Here is a 9,842-nt window from a genome sequence, read left to right on the forward strand (position 1 = left end):
TGGTACAAAGATAATGCTGGAGCTCTGACAGAGCGTCCATGGGGTTCTTGGTCACCTCCCTGAGTAAGGCCCTTCTCTCCCAATCGCTCAGTTTAGACGGCTGGCCAGCTTAATGATGATTCCCGGTTGGTCCCAAACTTCTTCCATTTACGAATGATGGAGGCCACTGTGCTCATCAGGACCTTCAAAGTAGCAGAGACGTTTTTTATATTCTTCCCTAGGTATGCGTCTCAAGATAATCCTGTCTCAGAGGGCTACAGACAATCCCTTTGACTTCATGCTTAGTGTTTGTGCTTTGACGTGCACTGTCAACTGTGGGACCTTATATTTACAGTTGTGTGCCTTTTCTGATTATGCCCAATCAACTGGATTTAGCACAGGTAAATCCAGTTAGGCAGTAGAAACATATCAAGAATAATCATACGTAAATGTTCTTTCTTAGTTTTCTATTTTTAGTAAATTTGCAACAAACAAAACTTTTTTTCTATTGTCATAATGGGGTATTGTGTGCAAAATTTTGAGGAAAGAGATTAATTTGATACCATTCGTAATAAGGCTGTAACATAACTAAATGTGGAAAAAGTGCAACGCATACTTTCCGGACGCACACTATATATAAATGCATATATAATATGAAAAATTGTATACTTTTGTAAGCCACTGCATCAAATCAAAGGTTCGAGACATCTCGCTATATCACCAAAGAGCTGAAAATCTCATGACACCACGCATATGTTTCTCCTGAATCACATGAATGCCTGCATTGTGCAACATCCTCCCTCTGTTCAGACTTCCTGTTAGCTTTCAGCTTTCTCCCAACTAACTGGTGGGAAGTGGCTACTGCTTACATACGTCTTCCCTAGAAGTCTGAAGAAGGATCTGGGAGAGTTTTGTCCAATCAAGAAGGAAAGCAGCAGCTCAGTTCCTCCAGAACCTTTTTTCTGCTGAAGGTGAACATGTCTTTTGTACTCACAGGACAGGTACTCACTAGGCTACAGCTATTTTTGCAAAGCTGACACACTAACCTTTGCTTAGAGAAAATATTTCACTAACCGCATGGTATATAACTCGTAAGTAGACTGATTATTGCCATGCTTTTTGTGGACCAACTTAAAATTGAAAATGTCTTAGTTTTAATGTTTTCTAAGGAATATTTTTTTTTAAAGATCATTCAGTTAAATTAAAGAGATTGCAGTAAACTTAACATGTAAATTTAACGTGTAAATTTAACCTATATTTACAAATATAAATATAGTTTACATTTTATATTTAAACTCTGAACAATATTCTGTAATTTCATGCACAATTCTTCTGTCCTTAAAAGAATTGTAATTTTGTGAAATATCTGTGCGTGTTTTCCCTGTTTTTACTGTGCGGGCGTTTACCAAGAGCACGAGATCCACCATGAGACACGCTCGTGCAAGAATGTGTAATTTATTGGCCAACCCTACGTGACAGTGCTGTCAAAACAGGACATTACACATTACATAGAGTCAAGGCAGCAGTGCCTGCAGGGCGAGGATCTGACCATTGTGTCTTAAAGCTTTAACAAGCTTAAAGAATCAGGCTGACAGCACACAATACTTTCGCAGTCATAAAACCATCAGTTCTACTATCTCAACTTCAAGGCTGGGCCTCGGACTATATTTTTCTGGTGGACTTTATCGCAGGAAGTATTTAAAGTCACACTCCTTGTTTAAAAACCCTAACTAAGTTTAAAAAGGGAAAGTTGAGACCTGGCAGAGTTTACCAAGGGAAACATTTTAACTGCAGGTGATTCAGCAGGCTCAAAATAACAGCACATAAAACTCCTGGCTGCTGTTTATTTGTGCTGACAGTTACGCTTATTATAAAGATTCTGAATGGTGTTTGCTGATCTGCTATTAGTCGGTGACTAAAGTGGCAGTGCATCTTCAACACTGTGTCATTCAGTGGTCAGTTGACCTCGACAGGCAGATGGGCATGGTGGTTATCGCTTAAAGCTGTCAGCATGTCGTTCTTGATAAAGGCAACTGCCTAATCCTGACAACTACTTTTAGATAATCAACAATTCACATCTCATACTGATAATATCTCATCCAGATGGAAGAACATTTACTACCTAACCTAAACCCACTTTAAAGCTCGGTGCATGAACTAACAGTCAGAAAATCTTATACTTTAAAAATTAAACACTATATAAAATGCTTTTTTTTAATGTTTTTTTTTTTGCAGCCCTATTGAACATTGTTTTTCTTATTTTTTGGGCAGTAAGCTGTCAGGAAAGAGGTGGAGAGAGGGAGAAGACATGTAGCAAAGGTCACCTGGGCTCAAACCCGCGACGGCTGCGCTGAGGACTGAAGCCTCTGAATATGGATCGCTCGTTTTACTGCTGCGACACGGCCGCGCCCTATATTAGATGCTTTTGACAAATTATCTAAATATTGATACTGTTACAACTGTTATATTGATAAATTATATGCAGTAGAAAAACTTCTACACACCCTTTTTAAAGTGGCAGGTTTTTATGATGTACAAAATGCCAGATAAAGCCTTTCAATTAACTTTAACTAAGTGTATACACTCTTCTATACCAGGGAATGTGGCTGTGTTCAAAAATGACCACCACATTCTCACCTAACAGTACACACCTGCCATCCTCTAAAGTGCCTCTGATAAATCACACATGAGGTTCAGCTTTTCCAAGAGGGTCATCTTGACAGTTTATGATTCACGTCTCATAGAAAAAGCTGTGGTCTTCAGATAGCTTACAAAGCTTCAGAGGTATCTCAGTATCAATATGTATCAGTCAGAAAAAGTATATAAAAGAATTTCTAGGCATTAGATGTATTAGAACACTGAGACAACAGTCAGCATTAAGTGACAAAACAAACAGGTGCAACAGTGATATTACCAAGAACATGTTTCTCCAAAGCAGATGAAAAGGTGAAAAGAGAACTCCAAGAGACCTTCAGCAACATCCAATAAGCTTCAGGACTTATGCATAGTAGTACAATCTAAAATTTGCAAAAACACATTTGAAATCTTCCATGTGGTAAAAATATGTTATGTTCGAGTGAAGTTACGGTTGAACCCTTGGCCACAATTCTAAAAGGCATGTTTGGTGCAAAAACAACACAGCCCTCCAACAAAAGGATACCATACCCACCATGAAGCATGGTGGAGGCAGCATCATGATTTGGTGCTTTTGTTTAGCTTGAACCTGGGCCTTAGTCAAGTGGGAGGAAATTATTCAGGCCTCTGCTGGAAAATGTAAGATGAAGACGTGCATAATTTTTAGGCTCAGCAAATCAATGCTAACATTCAAATCAAAAGACTGGATTTGGCAGAAGAAGAATGAAGTCCAACAGATTTGGAACGTTTTCGTAAAGAGTCGGCAAATATCACTAAAAAAAGATGACATTAAGCTCATGGACTCCTACCTTAGTGCTGTGATTAAAATCAAAAGGTGGTTCAATAAAGTATTAGTTTCAGATCTTGCACACTGAATGCAACAACATTATTTTATTTTGTCAGGCTGAAAATACTACAGTTTGTTTTTCAAAGTATTTGCAACGGTTAAAGGTCATATTAAAAGTGTTCTGAAATTATTTACTTTGGAATCATTTTTACTTGTCAAAAAAAAAACTGGCATTTTAACAGAGGTTATAACAGAGGTTAAATACTTTTTTACATCCACTCTACTGACTATTTATTATATACATAAATGTAAAATTTGAATTAAAACATATTCATTCCTTCGTATTTAAATCTAAAGTTATAAATGCGGCTAATTTTTTCGTACAAAACTACCAATGCCATGACCCTTAAAATGTCATTGTAAACTTTATCACAACTGATACACGCATTTTCTTCAGTTTTCTTTAAAAAATAATTATGTTTAAGTCATAACTTGCTGCATTACACTAATTATTAAATAATATTTTTTCTGTAACCATAACAAAAAAAAGAACTGCATGAAAAGACCTCCATGAACACTTGAGTTCCTAGAATTTGAATCCAATGCTCCAGCTGGTTTAATAAAATCCTGTCTATGTTTTAATTTGCATTATTAGAGATTCTTAACTTTTTTTCTTTTTCCTCTAGACCAGGATGGCGAATTGTGGCTCATGTTTCTGGTGCATCATTTGGCTACTGGTACTGCTGTGCATCGGCTGGCCCCTCAGCATCACCTTAGGTGGTCTCTATGGTCTCATCAGTCCACTCACTACCTGCCTCGGCCTTGACCGACTTTCTGACTTGCTTCTGGAGGGGGCCAACGTCGGTCGGACCTGTGCCAACAACATGAGGCACTGCAAGCCATTGTGCTGAGAGCCACCCTGTGTGATCAGAATCTGATCACACAGGGGTTCACAGGCAACACCCGTTGTATGGAAAAGGCTTTCTCACAATAAGAGGAACTGATTGTGTCTGTTTTATTTTGTAATGAGTGGCATTTGATAAACTGGCATCCTATCTTGTAACCTGTGTAACAAAAGTGTTTGAGCACTGGTTTCCGCCTCCACTGTTAACACCTAACTAGCCTCAGATTTTTGTTTTGCATGGAAGAAAATAGACTTTGCGTTCATGGTCCATGCTTTCTGTTTATTTCATTCTTATCTTCTGCATGCAGAAGATAAGAATGAAAATGACATTTAGCAATAGAACTGTTTAGACTTGTAAATGACTGTACTGAAACATAAAATGTGATTAAAACTGCTTTGAACTTGTCTTCTGTGGTTGTTGATTGACTTATAGTGTATACTGTTTAATTAGGAAAGCTTCAGGTGAAAGCAAACAGAGATTAACAGTTGGACATGAACAGCAACATTTATTTCTTATAACACTTCAATTCTGTAGTAACTCAAAAATGCTTTATTAATCCCAGAGTGAAAATAAATGCTGTTGTAATTGATGGGATGAATGTGGGCAGGAAGGATCTCTTCTAGCGGTCAGTATTACAGCGGATCTGGAGAAGCCTCGGAGTGAAAACGCTTTTTTGTTGCATTACATTCTCATGAAGAGGATGCTCAGGGTGTACATCATGTTCTTTATTTTCTGAAGAATCCTTCTTTGCACAATGATCACCAGATGTTTCAGAGCAGAGACAGCCTTCTTTATCAGCTTGTTGAGCTTTTTAGGTCATTGGCTCTGATGATGCTACCCCAGCAGATGACAGAATAGATCACACTCTCCACAACAGACTGATAGAAGATTTGGTTCATCTTTCTGCAAACAATGAAGGACCTAACCTTCCCCAAGTACAGTCAGCTCTGTCCCTACTAATACTACTACAATAACTAATAATAATGTTGATATTGATATATATCGATAATGATAACAGCAATAATAATTTTCAATGAGTGAAACAACACTTTGTCACAGCTTCTTTCTAAAACACATCTTCTCAGTTACTTTTTCTAACAATAAAAATGAAGTATGAATTTCAACAGCAGCAGAAGCAACAAAATAAATGTTTTCAATAGCACTAAAGCAAAACAAAGCAAATTCTGCTTTGTGTATATTTCGGTTGGTGATATCCCAAGAGGCAGAAAGAATTAAGATGATCAGTTGGTTTTTGAAAACTTGATGGTGGATAAGCAAGTTTTGACATATTTTCCCATAGATTTTCGAATATTCAGGTTGAATTCGAACTTTGAGCCAATTTGACCCCTGTGAACGCTTAAACCATGATGGATGCTGCTGTGAATACCAACAATGGAACAAACCACAATGATTATACTTTTTGACTTTAGAGCCTTAACTGGTATGAATCTCTTTATATGACTGTTTGATTTTTTTTATATCAGAATGGCTTCTTTGCACATTTGACATGCATAACATTAGTAAATGCTGTATTCTGCTTGTATCCCCTTAGATGAAAAGCTTTTCTCTTTCTGACTGCAAAGGGATTAGATTTTTTTTTTACTTCTTCTCTCTGATGTGGACTGGAGTAATGATGGCACAGGGTGTACTGCAGGAGCCAGGCTGACTGGTAGAACTGGGCTCATAATGAGTCTGCCTGACAGTCATTTTTGGTAGATGTAGAGGGTGATGCAAGAACTGCTTGGATTTGGCTGCTGTGTCTGCATACTAAATTCATCTAGTTTTAATTGCCTACAGAAATGTTATGTGGGAGTTATTTTACGCTTCTGATAAACAGGTAAAGGAAACACTTGTGCATGATGAAATTTGAGGGACTGACGACCTTGTACTCTGCCTTTCGCCCAGTGATCGCTGGAGAAGGCCACCAGCCCCCCCAAGACCCTGCAAGATTAAGCAGGTGTAGGCAATGGATTGATAGATAGATTATCTTGTTAGTAGTAAACCAGCATCATCATCCCAACCACAATGCATTAACCTGACTAGCCAAAGCAAGGCAAGGTTATTTGTACAGTGCTGTTCATAGTCAAGGTGATTCAAAGTGCTTTACAGGAAAAAAAATTGAAAAACTGTTACAAAATTCTATAAAATACAATACTAAAATTTAAGCATTATATCTAAAAGAAATCCACTTTAAAATGTTAATTCAAACAAATAATTATAACATGCTGAAAATGAACTGCTAAGTAATTTTTAGTCCTGGGAAGATTGCAGTTAACAAAAATATTTACATTTATCAGTTCTGATTTTAAGGAGCCAACCATTTCTGAGGACCACAGAAGCACTACAGGTTTGTTCTGGTCCAGTTTCCAGGTGCCGAATGAGCTGCAGCTGCAATAAATGTAGTTTGCTGTCTTCCCACCCAGAAAATCCTTTATTTTGGAAAAGCTATTTGGATGGTAGTAGGTTGATTTAGTAATTTTATGTATTTCTTAAAATTTAGGTTTGGGTTCTGGTATTTCTGGTATGCTCTATGGCTTTTAGCCTTATTCGGTCTAGTCGAGCCTGGATTTCTATCCTTGGATTTTTGAAAAAAAAACAACAATAAAAACAAACAATACCTGTGGGTGGCACAGAAAAGTAAAGTTGTGTGTCATCAGCATATGTATGTTAAGAGATGTTGTAATACTCCATTCTGAGCTAGGGGAGCATTAAGATATTGGATGACAAGGTTCCAAGAATAGAGCCTAGTGGAACAACCACAGCAGTTTATTTTTACTCTGAATTTTATTTGACAAAATGGCAAGCAAGATTTAAACCACTTTAGAACAGTACCCATGTACCTTTCCAGTCTATTAATAGGTATGTCATTAAAGGGCATAATACAATCATGTCATTGACAAATGAAGGACACAGACACATTTATTAGCCATGTAACATCCAGAACCAGCATGTTGAGTATTATTAGTGACACATTTAAATATAGAGGAAAAGGAGTTGGGGACAGAACTCTCCATGTCTATATCCTAAATACTAGGAATAAGGTCTTTTTAAGTCAGTCAGTCAGTCATTTTCTGTACAGCTTCTTCCATAGTGGGTCACGGGGAAGCTGTGCCCTATCTCCAGCAGTGTATGGGCAGGAGGTGGGGTACACCCTGGACAGGTCGCCAATCCAATACACTCATTCACATACCAAAGGGCAATTTAGAGAGACCAATTAACCTAACAGGCATGTCTTAGGACTGTGGGAGTACCCGGAGAGAACCCACACATGGACGGGGAGAGCATGCAAACTCCATGCAGAAAGACCCCCTTCCATGAGTTCAACCCAGGACCTTCTTGCTGCAAGGCAACAGTGCTACCAACTGTGCCATCATGCAGCCCGGTCTTTATAAATCTATGTTGATAATCTAAATTCATGGTGGTACTTCTGTACTTACACTGGAGAATAATTTTGAGCTGAGAGCGTTTTTAAAAACTGTTTCATTTTAAGTTTTTCTTCCTATTTTTTTAGTTTTGTTGTACAGAAAAAGATTAGCATACTTTATTCAACAATGTGGATAAAAATATTAAATATGAAACTTATCAATGGCATAACTGATTACATTTGCAAAACTTTGGCCACTTACTTGACTAGATGCTTCACTTCAAAGGGCTCTTTCAAATTAATGGTCCCCATTTCCCATTGTTTCCTACTTTTACTGTGGTATGCAAACTTTATAAAGCCCCTAAAATCAAAAAGGAATCCAAGTAACCGACTGACCGGCTAGATACAAACGATCTATTGGCTTATTTCTGTATTAATATCAACTGTTATGATTGAGGCAGACTGATTTCCATGGCAGCTTCCCTGAAGCAAAAACAAAACTGAATAACTGCCTCAAAAACTAACTTTTTTCTGCAGTGGATACTCACTCAAACACTTTCACAGTATTATTGAATATATTAGGGCAAAGTCTGTTTTGCTGTATTTGTCAAGGTGAGGTGTGAGGTTACTTTGCTCAACAACTTTGAAGATGTCTTTTGATATTTTGCCTGGCATCACACACCCTGAGCCAGCACCAAAATAGCTCAGAAACCTCCATAAACACTCACTCAAATAATCTTGCTGAGCTGCCTTCCTACAAATCTGCCGGTGTTGTAGCTTATTCAAATTTACCCCCATGAATATTTCATTTTTATTTCAAATTGCTTTTCATCCTCATTTGAGACTCCTTATTGTTGACTAATACACAGCGTCAGAACCTCACTCTTACTTTAAAATGCAAGCTGAGACAAATTTGTTTAAAAAAGAGGTGAGGGCCCCAGTGTGTGTTGCAATATTTACATGAGTGCCATCTGAGACCTAGTTAGATTGCATTTTTTATCTGCCCAGATTTGCTCCCAAATATCCTGAAGTGAAAGACTGCTTGCCAAAAAAATAGCCCAGTTTTAAAACTACTTTGTCTGTTTTTTCTCCCAGAAGCCTTTGCAGAGGGCAAAAAAGACAGGCCTTCAAGCCAAGATGACAGTACTGAACTAAGAGAATTAAACAGAGCCAAGCTGGTGAATTTTTCATTGAGGTCTGAGACTAGCAATGGAAAAAGCTTGATGTTTTCCCTGCTGCGAAGAGACCTCAGAGGCAGAGAGAAGGAGCGGCAAGTGCTAAACTCCCTGTTCAATTAGCCTCATACTGCTTGGTAATCTCACCACATTAAATGCACAAGCCATGGCCAAAGGTTTTGTAGTAACACAAGTGTTATGTTTAGTAAACTTTGCAGCTTCTAGATGTTCACAATGTTTTAGATTACTTTGCAGAGTTTATAGTAATGGCCCATTTTAGAGTATTTGTTTTCTTGTCAATTGTCAGGAAGCTTCAGTTAAGGAAATGCACAGGCACGGCAGTGATAGGGTAAATGGACTGAACTTATATAGCGCTTTTCCAGTCATACAGACCACTCAAAGCACTTTACACTACAGCCACATTCACCCAATCGCACTCACTAACGCTCACATATTCATACACCGACACGCAGATCATTAGGCAACATGAGGTTAAGTGCCTTGCCCAGGGGCACATCGACATATGGCAGGAGGAAACCGAAATCGAACCCACAAACTTCTGAGTGCGAGACGACTACTCTTCCTACTGAGCCACAGTCGCCTAGGGTACTGGTGTAACCATTCAGTCTAACTTATTTAAAAGACGGCTTGCTTTAAAACAGGGCCAAATGTGAAAGAATCAATCTTCTTTTTGTACAGCCATCGTCGGTGTGCATCAAAATTACCTCACTTACACAGAGCTAAGGATATTGCACCTGAAAGAAAGGTTTTCCAAATCCACAAAGACTGCACATTTATAGGTTCAGTCATAGAACCTTCAGAATGCTTAAACGTGTCCAGCAAGCACCAGGAATGTGTCATCCTGAGATAGGGGAGGAGAGTAGCCACCAGTCCAAATGAGGGGCAGTAGATAGGCAATCTCTACATTCGTGGCCAAAAAAGGTAGTTATAAACACTGCTGTGAAAAAGTGTTTGCCTACTAAAAGATTTCTGTTGTT

The 9,842-nt window shown here is 38.3% G+C and overlaps 1 long non-coding RNA gene across 1 annotated transcript; it reads left to right on the forward strand.

The window, feature by feature from the left end:
* The first annotated feature begins 773 nt into the window (after positions 1-773).
* Positions 774-4,710, forward strand: LOC124884970. The gene is made up of 2 exons (XR_007042556.1): positions 774-950; positions 4,087-4,710. It is a non-coding gene; the product is annotated as an uncharacterized LOC124884970 (long non-coding RNA).
* Positions 4,711-9,842: the final 5,132 nt, after the last annotated feature.

This window comes from Girardinichthys multiradiatus, chromosome 19 (genome assembly GCF_021462225.1).
Source record: "Girardinichthys multiradiatus isolate DD_20200921_A chromosome 19, DD_fGirMul_XY1, whole genome shotgun sequence".
Lineage (NCBI taxonomy): Eukaryota > Metazoa > Chordata > Actinopteri > Cyprinodontiformes > Goodeidae > Girardinichthys > Girardinichthys multiradiatus.